Raw genomic sequence first — 15,668 nt, 5'->3', positions numbered from 1 at the left:
CCTCAGAAGGAATCTCTCTTCTTGCACATCCTTTTCCCAGGAATGGAAGCACTCTGCTGGTGCTTCCACATCGTCCAGGTGAAATCCCTGTGAATCTACAGAGGCCTTTTAATAGTGTAAGAGCCCATAAAGCACTTGCTCAAACTTCCGTTCAGTTGCAAGAGCTAGATTAGACTAAAGAACGTTTGACGCTGCCTTTAAACCTACTCTGTTACACAACAGCAAAATCAGACACAACTTAGACAGAAAAGGAGGAAGAAATGAAGAAAAGCTGTCTCTTGACAAACTGAAGATCACAGAGGGCCTGACAACCCAAGTCTCACATTGCAGGCCATCTCACACTTAGCGTGGGCTCCAGCACCAAAGAGTCCTCCAGCTGTACTGCACCCCGTGTGTAATCTCAGAGGCACAGACTGCATTTTCCCAACACAGAATTTCAGTGCCCCAAAATTCTGCTCCAGATAGAGGGCAATGAGTGACACAGAGCATTCTGTCAGCACCAAAGTAGGAGGTGCAAAATCAGTTTGATATTCTTGTCTGATCCTTTTTAAGTGCAAGCACTGACTTGAGAGTCCAATGCAGTGTTACACTGAGCCCACACCATGTCTAGCAGAGTGTTCCCAGAGCTAGCGGGGAGCTGTGGCAGATAAGCAGCAGCTGTGCAGTATCTGCTTGTGAAGCCAGCTCCGTGTGACCAGCACGGGAAGTGGCCATTAAACACAGATAAGTCAGGGTTTTGTATCATCAACCTCGAGAGAAGTTTGTCGGTGACTGAAGCCTAAAGGCAAGAACGCCCTCCATGGAGCACAAGGGCAAACACGGTAGAGGTGCGGGGCCGCTCCCCGCCGCTCCCTCACACCGAACACGGCACGGAACGTCCAACCACGCATTCCAGTCGCCCTCTCGCTAGCTGGCTGACAGAAAAAGCCAGCCGCGAACCCAGCTTAGGCCGCGGTGCAGCTCGCCATTGCTGCGGGCGCCGGATGCAGCCGTCAGAGCGCGGATCCGCGCACGGAGCTGCCGCGCCCCGCGGTGCCGGGCTGCCGCCGCCTTCCCACCGCACAGCTGCAGACGCACAGCCTCGGGCTCGGCGGCGTTCAGGCCTCACCCGACTGATCTTCCCCTTTAAAAACAACCAAGCCTTCTACGTCAGAATCTTCCCGACTCCGCACCTAGCGAACCGTGGCCCTTCTCCCGCGAGCCGCGCTCGTTTTTCCTACCGCAAGCCGCGCGGCTCCCATCGGCACCGGCTCGGGGCCGGCGGGCGCTGCGGGGAGGGCCGCACACCGCAGCCCCGCGCCGCCCGGCGGAGCGCCCCGCCTCCCCGCCGCGCACCCGGCAGCCCCGGGTCCCCGAGCCCCGTGCGGCCGGGCCGGCACACCGCGCTCAGCGCCGCCCGGCCGCCCCTACCTGCCGCCGTCCCGCTCCCGCCGTGGCCTCGCTCCGCCGGCGAGCAGTGCCAGCCCCGCCGTGACGTCAGCCCGCCGCACCGCCCCGGCCGGGCCGCGACCCACGGCCGCGAGGACGCGGTGCCGCACGGTGTCGCACGGACGCGGCACGGCGGCGGGGAGGGGCGGGCTGTGCCCGGGTCTCGTGCCCGGCTCCTTTCCCGTGCCCCATCGAACCGAGAGCTGAGGCTGTTTCCTTCTTTATCTTCTGTGGGATGACGATAAACGGGCGATTGCTGATCTCGCGCCGTGGAGGCTAACGAAGACTCAAAGATTCGAAATTCTTTCTGCAAGCTTCGCGCTCGAGGCCACAAGGGGCTGCTCCGTGACGCCTACACGTGCCCCACGGCTGCATCCCAGCTCTGTGCGGGCCGGTGCTGCCTGCGCTGCTCAGCCTGAGCCGGGGGAGAACCCGGTGTCACTGGCACGTGGGTAGCTCCGAAGGCTTTGCCTCCTCTTTCTGCCGCCATTCCGTCAGACTGTCCCTCCGCTGCCGTCTGTCACATGGCAACAACATGCAACGGGATTCTGGTAGAAAAGCTCAACCTCTGCTGCCGTCCCACCACCATCTGCCCCTGACACGATGGGCCGACACCATCAAATAGGAGGCGTTACTTTTGGAGCAGCCCTACATGTTGTCCACTGATTCTTTGGCATAATGCAGCTGGGTTCATCTCTCCAACATATGTTCAACTTTGGGTGCCCACAACATAACTGCTTAAATCTCCCTGAGGGTCTTCATAAATTCATGACAGGATTATCAGGGCCTTTGTGACATGCAGAAAAGCTCCTGCAGAGAAAACAACTTGTACCACTTTGATGTACACTTTGTGCCACTAATGACTGTTTAGGCCTGACAGCACCAGTGAGAAGTCTCCTCTGAAGTCCCTGAGCTCTGACTCCCACCTTCACCTGGCGCTGACTGCACTGTTGCATTCGCATCTAACGACAGTGCTGAAGGAGAAGATTTACACTAAAGCTCACAGTCTACAGAAATGCATCTCGAAGGAAGAAGGAGAGGTTGTGAGAGCAGTTAGGCTCCGTTTTCATAGAAGGGACTAAAGCACAGGGACAGTCACTTGGAAGGCCTGTGCCAATGTGGAGAAACAGATCTGCACCTCTTGGTGCCAAATCCACATGTGTTCGTGTTTCCCTGTCAGATTGTCTTTGTCCAGTGACCACCAACACAGAGTCCTGGTCACTATTATGGTCTGTCGTATCTTCAGGAACACCTTGCTTGCTACACAGCTTTGGAAGGACTGTTGGTTTGGGGGCACGTGTTTTGCCTGTCTTTATTCTTAAAGCTCACGGGAATGGGAAGTCGGAAGTCCATTCCCTCACCTTGCTCAGAAGACCCCGCTCTGTGCTGTCTTCCATGCATGCTGAGCCAGCCATGTGGGACCCAGCCTGCTCAGTGGGAACCATGCTGTCTTCTGAAGGTGCTGTGTGAGGCCCTGTATTGTTTTACCTTCTCTTCCAGGAGTCAGAGCACCCTGTCACAAACCAGAAAACTATTACTGGCTGTTTCTCAGGAGCCATTGTGGTGTGTAATATCTGCACTGAAATGTGTAGGAAGTGCTCGTGCTCGACTACTGCTTTTTATAGCAGCAAACGCCAATAGGTGCATCTCCCAGAGGCCTCTGCATGCCCTTTGATTAAGTAACAGGATCTTTGGCTGAGGGTGGAGCTATTTGACTGACAGTATTTTATTTCCACAGCTTCATTCTCGTGTACAGTCCTGAAGTGTTCTGGTTTTCTCCCAAGTGAAAACAGAAAATCTGACAGCTAATTTCCCTTTGCATTGTACACAACAAGGATCAGGTAAATTCTCTGCTAAGAAACATTCCTGCCCAGCTGTATATTCCTTCTGAGATGTGACCAACCTGCATTAGCAGGGCTGCTACCCAGCACAGTGCCATTTACTGCTGCTAAGACAAGCCAGAGGCAATTATCTCTCCCAGAACAGAGATTGCCATCATGGAAGCATGCCTCACCTCATGTACTGCTTTGTATTCATTCTTTTAAGTAATCATTCTCATTTAATTCTTCTTTTCAAACCTCCCTCTATCATCTGTAGGCATTACTATATCTCACACGTACTGTTCTGCACCACTTGATATTTTTTTTCACAATGCCAAACACTGTTTTAACTTACCCAGTTTTATAGACACAGAACTGCTGTGTCAAAATTTCCCCCTCATTTACAACACTGTGATTTAGGACCCGACCATCGAGGCCATCTGCAGTGTAACTGGGTTGAACATCAGACACAGATCCTGAAGCAGAACATTTTATGCTTGCAGGCTGCAAGAGGTAGAACAGAAAGTGCAACATGTAGCATCAACATCCAACTCATAGAGATGGAAAGAGATGGGCAGCTCAGAAAATATGCAGGAAAATCTTCTGTGTCCAAGCCAGACTCAATCTAGGTGGCATTCTGCCCTGAAATGGTTTGGATACTAATGTGACTGGCTTACAGGGTAGTTTCCTTCCAGCCTGCACCTAGATTTCCCTCTTGTAGGAAGGATGGTAAGGTACACCTGGGTCTAGCCAGGAAACACCTTTCACTCCCTCACTTCTGACATGGTAACAATTCTACAGGGTCTGACTACCTAAATGTTGCCAAGATAATAATATTACAGACTCATTAAGGTGGGAAAGGACCTCCAAGATAATTGAGTCCAACTGTCCACCTACCAGCAGTATTGACCATTAAATCGTGGTCATAAGCATCACATCTCCATGGTTCTTGAACACCTTCAGGAATGGGGCAGAGCAAATTGTACAAACCTCTTTGTATTTCCCTTCTCTGTCAGATGTGGAAGTGTTTGTATGTTGCAGAGTGAAAATTGTGAGGTTATTTCAAGCACAGAAGGTATTTCCCCTTTGTTGATACGCATGTTGGGCCAGCAGCAGAAGAGACAGCCCCTATTTAGAAGGTGTGAAGAATGCTACAAACAGTAGCTATCTGTGCAGTAACTGACAAATCTAGAGAAGACAGAGCTCTCCATATTTTACGTCCTTTTCATATACAAAAGCTTAAGAGACCACTACTTGGGATTTCTATACACTTTGCAGAAAGCATGATGGGAACAATCGAACTCCAGGCGTGGAGCCAATATGCCCCTGATTGTGACAGTGCGTGTGGATCGACTGCTGAAAACCTCATCTGTATGAAACAGGCTTCAGAGCTGACACTAAGAGCTCCTGGCTTGATTTGACTCATGATCTAACAGCAAGCAGAAAGTGCAAGTTCTGCTGTTGCTTCTTTCATGGTAGCGACAAAGGCTCACATGTGTCTGAGCACTGACTGCAGACTGACAGCACTCTCTCAGTTACTTATCATTTAAAAGGCATGGTAAGAAAAAGGGTTAATACAGCTTACCTCTGTATCCAACTCACTAGTTTAGGTGCTATTTGCTTATTTTGGAGAGGTCAATAAGTTGGCTACAAAGCAGAATGCTGTTTTTCAAAACCACTCAAGAACAACAGGTAGAGTGATTTCACGGACTGTGGTTTCACCATACTTTTATTGCCACCTGTGCCTGTATTTCAAGGTACACTGTCTGGTTTGCCACTATCATTCAGTGCCTGCAAATAAATTAATTCAGCCAAAGACGTGGCTCGAGGCAATTTTGCAAACATTAGTTCCTGAAGTGTCATTCCAGACTCTGAAAAAGCTACAGACCTTCAGAAAAATTTAACATCTGTGGGACATGGATTCTTCCTGCTGTGTTTTGTGTAGTACTAGGGTTTGCAATGGGTTTTGGTCTCAGCCAGGCCTGCTGTGATAGAAGCAAGAGAAAAAGTACTTGCAAAATAGGCATTTAGAAAGTTCCAGGCATGTCAAGAGAGTCCATTTTCCCTCAAAATTAGCACAGCTGAAGATCTAATAATCCCAAATCAGTCAGGCACTGACTTCCCTGGGGTTATTCCTATTGATAAGCACCTGTGCTGAGTCAAACCATGAGGATAGTGCAAAAAAGAAAAAATCCCCTCTTCTCACGCTCAGCAAGGATTGGCTCCTGTAGCCTGGCGTTTGGCAGCCCCCTGGGACTTGGAGCTGGAAAGAGATTTCCATATTGAAAATCCAAGGATCCGGTAATTCATGTTCCTCTGCAGCACTTACTACAAGCACATCAGCATATCATCTTTTTTTAATACATCTGCCCCAACTTTTCTGGAGATCTAGTGTGTTCGTATCTAACCAGATCAAGATTTACAATGAGAACATTCTACCTCTAAATAAACTTCCCTGCATGGAAGAACCTGAAAGCCCTTGAGTCGGTTTTGAGATTCTTGGATTGCAGAAAAGTATTCTAATTGGTTGTTTTGCTGCACTATATAGTGGGTAACTCCTAAAATTAACTTGTCATTCTTTGAAGGCTGCAATTCTCCAAACTTGATGAGCCTATGATGATAATTTTTGATCTGGAGAGGTTTCATTTCTGAAAAGTCACTTTATGCTGTCCTTCTCTCTGCCAGCCATTGAGCCACTGTAATGCAGTATCATCCCTCTGACAGTGCTTAAATAAAAGCAGCCAAGTTATGATGCTGTGGGCTGTTCCCATTTGTATAACTAGAGGCCCAGATTTGCCAACTAAAGAAACAGTCAGGAATCAGTTTTATAACCTGAGGAATGTGTGGCATCTTCCTTCTTAGCTTTCTGAACTTTTTTGCTGATACTTCTGTATTACCAATTCATCCCATCCGATTTCAGATACTTTGTTTAGGCGCCGGCCAGTGATGTAGTCACTCTAGATTCCCTCGATCATCTCTGGAAGACAGAAAGACCTCTCCAGGCATTGCTTCCATCCATCTCAAATGCCAGCCATTGTCTGAGGGCACCATCCTCTCTCCATTGAATGCACATAAACCTTAGAGAGATAGTGCTCCTAATTCAGATATGTAAGGGGCCTACAGCCGAGTGCAAAGAGAAATCCTGATCCAAGTTTCCTGCTGTATTTTGAAGTGCTTTGAAAATGCCTAAGATGACTGAAGAAGCACAGAGAGCAGGGGTTTGCTCATTCACCTGGAATCAAAACAATAACAATAATAATAATAATAATGGCTTATCTAAATAGTGACAGTTACTCTCACTGTAGCTCACCTCAAGCGATTGCATTGCTTAGGAGCAGGTGTTTCTCCAGAGTCTGCAGAGAGCTCTGTCAGCTGTTTGCTTGGAGGGGACAGAAGGACGGGGAATGATGTAGTGCTTACATCAATACTGCACTGTCCTGCAACCACACTGAGCTCTGCCCCATACCCAAATACTGTTAGTATGGTTAAAAAGCATATATATATTTAAAAATGCTGCTACGATTGCTGAGTTCTGCTGCTAATTGACTTGCATGCTTCCCTTTTGTTTTTGTCCATGGATCCTCTGTGTGCCTTAATGCTCTCACCTCCATTCTCTGCTTTGGATTCATGAGCAGATGCTGACAGGAAGAGCTTCAAATTAGGTGATCTACAGTGATGCTCTCTCCTTATCAGACAGCAACAAGTATACCCAACAATTTACTTACAGACTTGTCAAATGTATTTTATACATCATTTGTTAGAGGAATAAAATGCATCCTCTCCTCATTTAGTTGCAAGCATAGCAACTAAGCTATTACAGCACAGATGTCAGGTTTTGCAAATGGATCATTTCCAGTTTACTCCCATGCATTACCCTAATCAAAACTTCCAGCGTTCCAAGGAACCCTTTGCTTTCACACAAAGTGGAGGCAAAAATGATCCCAAGCTGAAGTAGGAGGCCAATTTTGTCCTTGTGTCAAAAGACTGCCAGCTAGGGAAGAGCAAGGTGTCTGGTTCCCAATGTCACTCTTTACACCATGAAGCTGCAAAAACAACCCTCACTGCTGGGGTCATCTCTGCCAGCTCAGCTGAGAGGACTGGCAAGGAGTGAGATACACACTGAGGACAGTGGCTGATTATTTTCGTGTCTGTAATACACTGAGCACACTCAGTTTACCAGGGAAGAAGCAGAGCTTTCAAGGGGCTGGGTACAGCCAAGGAGAACGCTCTTTTGATTTACATCTTCTAGCGCTCTTGTCACATGCATAAGTGCTATGAAAGCAGCATGTGTGTGGATGATGGTTATTGCAGCTCAGAATACATTACTGATTTCTTTAAAAAGTCATTTTCACAGAGGAATTGATCAAATGTAACAAAGGCTGTTTTGGCTCACGTGCACAGAGAACAGCTCTCGCTCTCAGGAACCATCTTAAGGTGAGATACAGTTGGTACAAGCCAGTAATACTTCAGAAATACCTGACACCACTTGTGGAAACATAACCCTCGGAGGCTATGCAGTCTACCAACATGCTATTCTCTGCAACTTGTCCTTACTTGCCACCGCCATGTTTGAAACTTTGCCTAAGTGGATAACTGTTCTGTTTTCAGATTTCGGTTCACTTTTAGACCTGCATCCACTTCAGGCTCCGCTTCTCCCAGCACCGCACACAGCCGCATCCCAAACAGCAGAGCCCACTGTCCGTCCTGGACCCTCAGTGTCTGTCAGTCCGTGTGCTGCAGCAGCCCAGAGGCAGCCAGCTGGCACTGGGGTGTGCAGCTGTGGGCACGGGGCTGTGAGTGCAGCTGGCCGCGGTCACAAGGCTCCAGGAACAGGCGCTGGATTGAACCAGGATGGCGTGGCTGCAGCCGCTGTGTCTGCCACGAGGGTTTTGTTTGAGTCGTTCTTTAGCACTGCTGCTCTAGCTTTCTGTGTTGGCACAGAGAGAGAGAAAAGAAAAGAAAGAGTGATGCTGAGGTCAGTCAGCTGGGGTTGAAGGAAAATGCAGGGGAAATTCCACACTACTGATCAGACTTGTAATACTAGGTCAGGCATCGAGAGTTTGTGTAGATAGGTGTATCTGGGATTTTCTGGGTACTTCCAGAAAGTACAAGAGCTCAGGATACTCAGAATTATTAGTTTAGTCCTTCTATTTCTTTTCAAACAGGATTGAAATCTATCAGAGATGTGTCAAAGCTGTGCCCTGTTTTTCCTCTAAGGTTTGCATTAATTGAGGGAAAAGGGATGACAGAAAGAATATCAGGCTTAATGGAGTTTGGAATAGCTTTATGTAGTCATTAAGCAGCATAAAATAATACATCTCCAATGGCAAGCATTGTCTCTATGGCCAAACGCAGGGCTCTGAAGGTCAAGGCAATGCAGAGAGCTGTGAATGGCATATTGTCTGTATCTGTGTGCATGACTTATTGTCACTGTGCTTACTGCCTCCCTTTTCTTAGTAAATTCAGTCAACGTACAGAGCTTTAATGGTTACTTCATCAATATGTGGTGCTATAGAATTGTCTTTATTTGCTGTATATTGCTGCTTATCAAAAGAAATGTCTCACGGGGATGAAGCAGATATTTGTAGTATTCTTTTTGCGACTAAATAATACTCTTTTAAGCTGAAAGATAAAGTGAAATAAATTAATCTTTTAATTTTAGACACCTGGCCTTTTCGTAAGTAGTCAGCCTTTAAATTCTGTCATTTACTTGTGCTAAAAATGAAGATTTTATTAGAGATGAGCGGGGCTGAACAGTCACTGACCAACCTGACACACACCAATTTACTCCTGAGAAAGCAATTACTGTCTGTGAAACAAAGAGACGCCCAATGCAGCATTCAGTTTGTGGAAGTAAGGTGTTACTTTCATACCAAGACCAGTTTACAAATCCTGCTCTTCAGAGAAAGAAACTAGCATAAAGAAAAACATAAAGAATGAAGAGTCAAGGAGAATATCCTGGTAAACATACTCTGTCCAGCTGAGCAAGTTATGGGAGCACCCAGCACTTGCACCACAGTGCTAGTCATGGAGCTGACACATTGGTTACTCACATGAAGCCTGTATGGAAAAGCAGGAACATTCTTATCTTGAAAATATGACATTTTACTTGGTAGAATGAAGGCTCTCCTTAGATCCATGGCTATAGGAAGCATTTCTGTTCAGATTTTTACCATGTCTACTGGCTGATTCAGAAACTGGAATGAAAAATCCAGGGCACCACAATAACTTGAAATAGCCCTTGTTTAATGTGGTAGCTCAGTATCAAGCATGAGAAAAAGTAGGCAAAAACACTTCCTATATAAAGATATGCAATACGGCATTTTTACTGCATTAATGTCCTGTGGATCAGTCTCTGTGAAGTGCCACTGTGCTATGGAACGTGAGGGAGTTCTATAATGTAGCTTAACTTCATCATAAATGTGTTTTCTGGACTTGAACAAATGCATGTTTAATGAGGGAGGAGGGACGATAGGGCTTGTCAATTTGCAGCACTGGGATAATGAAGAACAGCCATTTTGCAACAGAACAGTCAATTTGCAACATTGGGAAATGAATGGAGGTTCACTTCCCTGGGATCATTCAACAGAAAGATGGGGGTAATATGGTTACCCAATAACGGCTCTGTCTAGTGGATGTTTCTGCTGTAGTGGGCTTCAGATGTGGCCTTTAGGGAGACAGCCATCTATCAGAGCAAAAGTGTAGAACCATTATTTGATTTTTTTTGCAAATGGTGTTTCCTTCCATATAGCAGCAATGGCACTTCTTCCATTGGGAATTGCAGCTGATGTCAAGTGGACGATGTGCACCTATAGAAATGAACTAGTGGCTTGAGAAAAGAGCAAACTGTTTGTACAACAGTAGACAGACAAATGTCAAAGAGGTTCAAATACTCCTCCTAAAGGATCAGTGTACAAGAACATGGCAGCAGCTCTTGGCCTGCTGCCGTCCTTTGAACGCAGGCCTTAGTAGGACAAGCAGAGCTCAGCTCCCAGCTCCAGAGAAGGGAACTGAGATAGAGTGCTTTTTTCTCTGCACTCCAAGTCAGGCTCGAATCAGGATTTTAATCACATCTTTAGTGGAACTTCCAACCTATGGATAAGACCTCTCATTTGCTGATCACCTAGCCCTTGCACACTGAATGTGCCAGCCCATCAGTGCACACACCTGGAGCACCTCAGGGATCCAGCACCACATTGCCAGGTGCGGCAGCCGTGTCTACAGTCAGACCTGGCATCTGTCTGTGGCCGTGGACATCTGTCTCAGAAGGGCTTTCTCAGCACCAGAATGATTCCCAGAAGACAGACAAATGTGTCAGATGTCTGTGTGGCTTTCTGGTTTTCAGCCCTAGTGCTGGCTGTGGTGTCCTTGGGTGCACCTTTTATTTACGAATAACTTGTTCTGTCTATGCTGCCAACTGCTCCACATTCAAAACTGTCATAAAAACGTTCAGGGCCAGTGGTCATCTCCCTGTCTTTTGTAGTTCTCAGGAAGCTTGTTTTGATGGCAGCAAGTCACATCCTTAGAGTGTGCTTCCCTCGTCAAAGCAGAAATACAGATAAGAAAAGATGTCCATGGGGATGTTAGCAGACTGTATGCTTGGAAGCGACGCAAAATAACTTGAAGCAGACTTAGAAAACGTTCAGTGTTTACCATTGCAGTAAATAGCAAAGGAACAAGAATAAATTGTACTGTGATAGGATTCTCAACAAGCTATAGATCCATCATTCTATCCTTACCCTTGTTTGCTTGGAGTTTCAAAACTTTGCACGGTATGTAAAAGTACAATAAAACATACTGCTCGTCCTTAAGGAGAGGCAATTATTCTGCTACTGGAGGAATGCCAGCTTTTGCTTTCCTCCCAGTCGGAGTTGCTTCAAGATGAAGCCACACTTGTCCTTTATTTTCCACCCCACGTTTCCATGGTAACAGCATGTAACCACTTTTGTAAATAGCAACTACCCAGTTAACTTCACACAACATTCAGCTACTTTGAACATTTTTTGCACGTTTTTAACATCCTTCAAATGTCCCACTCCGTTTGCTTGGTTTTACTACCAGCACATTTAATTATTAGGGATATTTCTGTTTACGTAATCTTCAGTGATGCAGCAGCACTGCATGTGTGTGAGTGTGCACTGTGTGTCCAGGCGCACACACATACACACATCATTTACCTATGATGAACATTCTCTGGCACATTCCAATGTAAATCTTTATTTTACAATTTCTTATAACTGAGTTCCATTTCAGAAAATTCTCTTGTGCTGATAATTTGAAGTTTGAGCATTTTGTCATTTGTAGCCAGGTGGTTGTAGAAGACAGCAATACTTTGTCTTCAAGGAGAAGATTCTTACAGCTATTTCACCAGCAAACACTGGGGCATTTATTCTGTAGGGCACATGGGTCAATGCCTTGCTGTCACAGACAAGACTTTTTGCTGTCCTACTCAACACATATTTGGCCAAGCTTTAATCCTCTGAAAAATTTCAGCTCGCACACTGCCTTGCTAAAATTCATAGTTTGAATTTGCTTACATTTCCATCTGCACAAAGCACTGTTTAGTCCTTGAGGACTCCTACGTGCTGCCTGGCTGCGTGTGCTCCATCCCCAAGTGACATCAGCCCGCTGCTGTGGCTCTGCATGGCACATGACCCACTGCATTTGCTTGGGTCCAGTGTAGACTGAAGACAAGAAATGAAAATAGAGAGAAAGAAAAGGAAAAGGACTCTCCTGTGAAACTGTCACATGTAACTAACATTAAACAGTTGCATAAAGGCTTTGTCGAGTAAGGATGTGCTGCATGGTTTTAACAAAGCCATTTCCCTGCACCTCTCAAACTGCCTCGCAAAATAAATCACTCCTCTTCTTGTTTCCATCCATCCAGTCCAGCTTACACACGCAGAATATCGCTGAACGTGGAATTATAAATCAAGAATGTAGCTTTTGCTTGACCCGAGTAGTCAATATTGGAATCTTGTCAGTTGCTTTCCAATAGAAGAAGCAGAGAATGGAGTAGTGTGTTACTTTGATGTAGCCCTTGTGATTTACAAAGAATATGCAAAGGTCCATTTCTTTGGACAGAGGAAAAATTAAGCAAAGACAGTTGCTTTATTCATATTATCTAGTCTCTTTCAGTTAGCCATTGGCCAGAAGAGTTCATCCTGGCAATGATCCCAAAGCTAGTCCTGACAGCTTTCTTTGGATTCTCTGTCTTCCTGCTCTCCTGGACAGGCACACACAGTGCTTTCAAACACTATCAGCCTGCCTACTGCTGCTGCAGTGGCACGTAGCTGTCTGTGAAATCCCTTTATCCATGCAGCATGGATTGCTGAGCATCGCTGACTGCAGACTTCAGTTCAGGTGTTGGCTTTTTCACCATTCCATTTGATAAGCAAATGTAAAGTCTATTCTACTTTCCACTGCCTATTCTATAAATAAATGTATGTTTCCTACATTTATCCTGCATAAATGGCAACAGTTTATAACCACAGATTCCAGAACAGGGCAAGTTGATGACAGAGAATATTAATTGGCTTCTTCTTCCAAGTGTTTTTCCTTGTTCTCTCGATTCAGGCAAATATAGGGCAACTGAAGACATTACTTTATAAAACTCTGTGGGAATTGTACTGAGACTAGTTTGTATGACAGTAAACATTTATCGGTAGTTTTGTAGTTAATTTGCTTCCATTTAATATTAGAGCAGTCTAATCAGTAGATGAAGGATTTCACCTAATAGGTTTATTTTCATTTGTGTAGTCGCAGAGTAGAATTGAGCAGGCTACAAGGCACTGACATTTACACACATTTCAAATTCTGTTTTGATTTCATTCTTGGCTTTCAGATATTTGATTTGGATCATTATCAAGTTGTTACTGTTTTTGCTGTTGTACACTTTTGTTCTCCAATACAATGGAAACAGCATTTAATCTGGTTATTTAATTACATATTTTAACTACTTTTACCATTTTATGCTTTGGAATTAAGAATGTTGAATTTCTGTTAAGAAAAATCATTGAGAGAAAGAGCTGAGGCAGAGCATACTTTGTTTATGCTAGGTATGCAGAAAATAGGCATGCAGTGAGGGAAAATACTCCTGATGCTGTTAAAACAGAATTAAAAAAAATGATTTTGCTCAGTAATACATTTTTCATTCCTGAATCTGAGCTAAAGCTGTGCTACAGCTGGTGCCCACGTTCTGTTTTGGTTTTGTGTACCTGATGAATGTATCTGTGATGGGCCTGTGGTTCTGGAAAAGCATGTGTCCTATACATCAACCTCAAGAAATTAAACTCCCATTAAAAGAGAATGTGCCAACTATTGAGAAAAGAGGAGAACTGGGCAAAATGGCATGCTATATTTATGTGTTATGTGTGTCAGCAGGGTTGTAGCAGATGCTTGTAGACAATCATAATATATTTGTACATTTCTTGGTTCAGCCATTGAGTTGTGTTTGGTACCCTAAGTATTTGATTAAAATTAAAAAACAAACAAACAAACAAACATAAGACGTTTAATGATGAAGGCAGTTCTAAGGTCTACAGAAATGGCATTTTGATCTTGTTGAATAATAAAAGGAAAAAATAAGGGGAGGACAATGAAAAGAGCTTCTGAATGGTGAAGAAAGGAGTGGAATGGAGGAAGTAAAAAATGAGAAATGCTTATGAGTAATAGTATAATATTGCTGAAGGCAATCAAAACTGCCCCAAACCTACTTTTTAATCAAGATATAACAACTTGTAGCAGGCAGTTCAGAACAACACAGCCATTTGCTCACGCTCCCCAACCCAGATAGGATGTGGAGAGAACCAGAAAGGTAAAAGTGTGAGAGCTCATGAGTTGACGTAAAGACAGCTCACTTGGTAAAGTAAAATCTGTGTGCAAGCAAAGCACAACAAGGAGTCCATTTGTTACTTCCCATCAGCAGGCAGATGTTCAGCCATGCCCAGGAAATCAGGGTTCACCACACGTAACAGGGAAGACAGAATCACACAGAATCACACAGAATCACACAGAATCACACAGAATCACACAGAATCACACAGAATCACACAGAATCACAGAATGGCCCGGCTTGGAAGGGACCTCAAGGATCATGAATCTCCAACCCCCTGCCACAGGCAGGGCCACCAACCTCCCCAATTAATACCAGACTAGGTTGCCCAGGGCCCCATCCAGTCTGGCCTTGAACACCTTCAAGGATGGGGCATCTGGGCAGCCTGTTCCAGCACCTCACCACTCTCATAGTAAAGAACTTCCCCCGAACAAACACCATCTCTCCAAATATCCCGCCTTCCTCCTTTCCCCAGCTTTCATTACTTAACATGATGCCGTACGGTTTGAGACATCCCTGTGGCCAGTCTGGGCCAGCTGTCCTGGCTGTGTCCCTCTCTTGCGTCTTGCGAACACCCAGCTCCGTGCTGGAAAGTCCTTGGTGCTACATAACCACTGCTCTCATACAATGAAAACGAGTAAACCCAGGTGCAAGCAATTGTCACGTTAATGCAATAGCTTCTAGCGGCCACTGAGTGGCTATCCAAGGCAGCTCTCTTCAGGGCAAGTCCGTGTAGGTGCTGAAGGTACACGTTTCCCACAGCAGCACAAATAGTCGCAGATGAAACAGCACAGAAAATCTTCAGCAACACAGGATATCAGGGGGATGGTGATTATTTTTTTCTTTCAAAAATATGTAATATTCCACAAAACATGAGAATTAATTTCAAAGCAAATATTCTCTCTATATAGATGGTATTTTTTCCTGTACTGCCTTTACTATCACTTCCATGTAACTAAAACTCGAATCCTCTCCAACGTATGTGTTGAAGTGCAGATTACATCTACAAATTGCTGGAGTATTAGCGTGGTTGCAGCAGTTATGAGCTCTCATTCCCCAAATAGGTCTCTCTCCTTTTGCCAAAACAAATCACACTCAAAGGAGAAGTACTGTGTTGTATGTAGTGCCCTACACCATCTTTTTGAGTTACCACTGCATTCACTCCTGTCTCAATATTAAAGGTAGAGGTTTTTCTGCAATGTAGCCAAAGTCAATGTAACAACTCTCTGTTCATTGCAGTGTACCTCTGTGACTAACCAGTGCCACTGCATTGCTGGATGTTGTATTGCAATAGGAGGGAGGCATATGAGGATAATTAGAAAAGTGCAAGGTGTTCTGTCTGTCACAGATGTCAGCAATTTGCAATTCTGCTACATTATCACTTGTACATGTCAATACTGAAATCATGAGAGTATAGGAGAGAAACATCAGCAGTGTTAAGAAGTCTTCATCTTTATTAGTTTTCAGAAATCATTTCCATCCTTTATACTTTTTTTCTTAAGCACACGTACTGTTTACATTTTATTGCTTGGCAGGAGTTATGCACCATACAACCAATACATACCTACTACCCAAGAATAAAAATT

The 15,668-nt window shown here is 45.0% G+C and overlaps 1 protein-coding gene across 7 annotated transcripts in view; it reads right to left on the bottom strand.

Annotated features, from left to right (window-relative positions):
* Positions 1-15,668, bottom strand: part of PLEKHB2 (pleckstrin homology domain containing B2) — a 418,604-nt gene that overhangs the window by 9,358 nt on the left and 393,578 nt on the right. For 2 of the 7 annotated variants that reach the window (XM_052685589.1, XM_052685583.1), the window contains exon 1: positions 1,411-1,500. The exons of 3 other annotated variants lie outside the window; for them this stretch is intronic. The gene's annotated coding sequence lies outside the window, so the exon portion shown is untranslated. Of the gene's footprint in view, positions 1-1,172; positions 1,195-1,220; positions 1,246-1,410; positions 1,501-15,668 lie in introns of those variants that run through there. 2 more of the 7 variants (XM_052685584.1, XM_052685585.1) reach the window with 2 other exon arrangements.

This window comes from Tympanuchus pallidicinctus, unplaced genomic scaffold (assembly GCF_026119805.1).
Source record: "Tympanuchus pallidicinctus isolate F22 unplaced genomic scaffold, pur_lepc_1.0 scaffold22, whole genome shotgun sequence".
NCBI classification, from domain to species: domain Eukaryota; kingdom Metazoa; phylum Chordata; class Aves; order Galliformes; family Phasianidae; genus Tympanuchus; species Tympanuchus pallidicinctus.
This window is presented reverse-complemented; position numbering and strand designations above follow the sequence as displayed.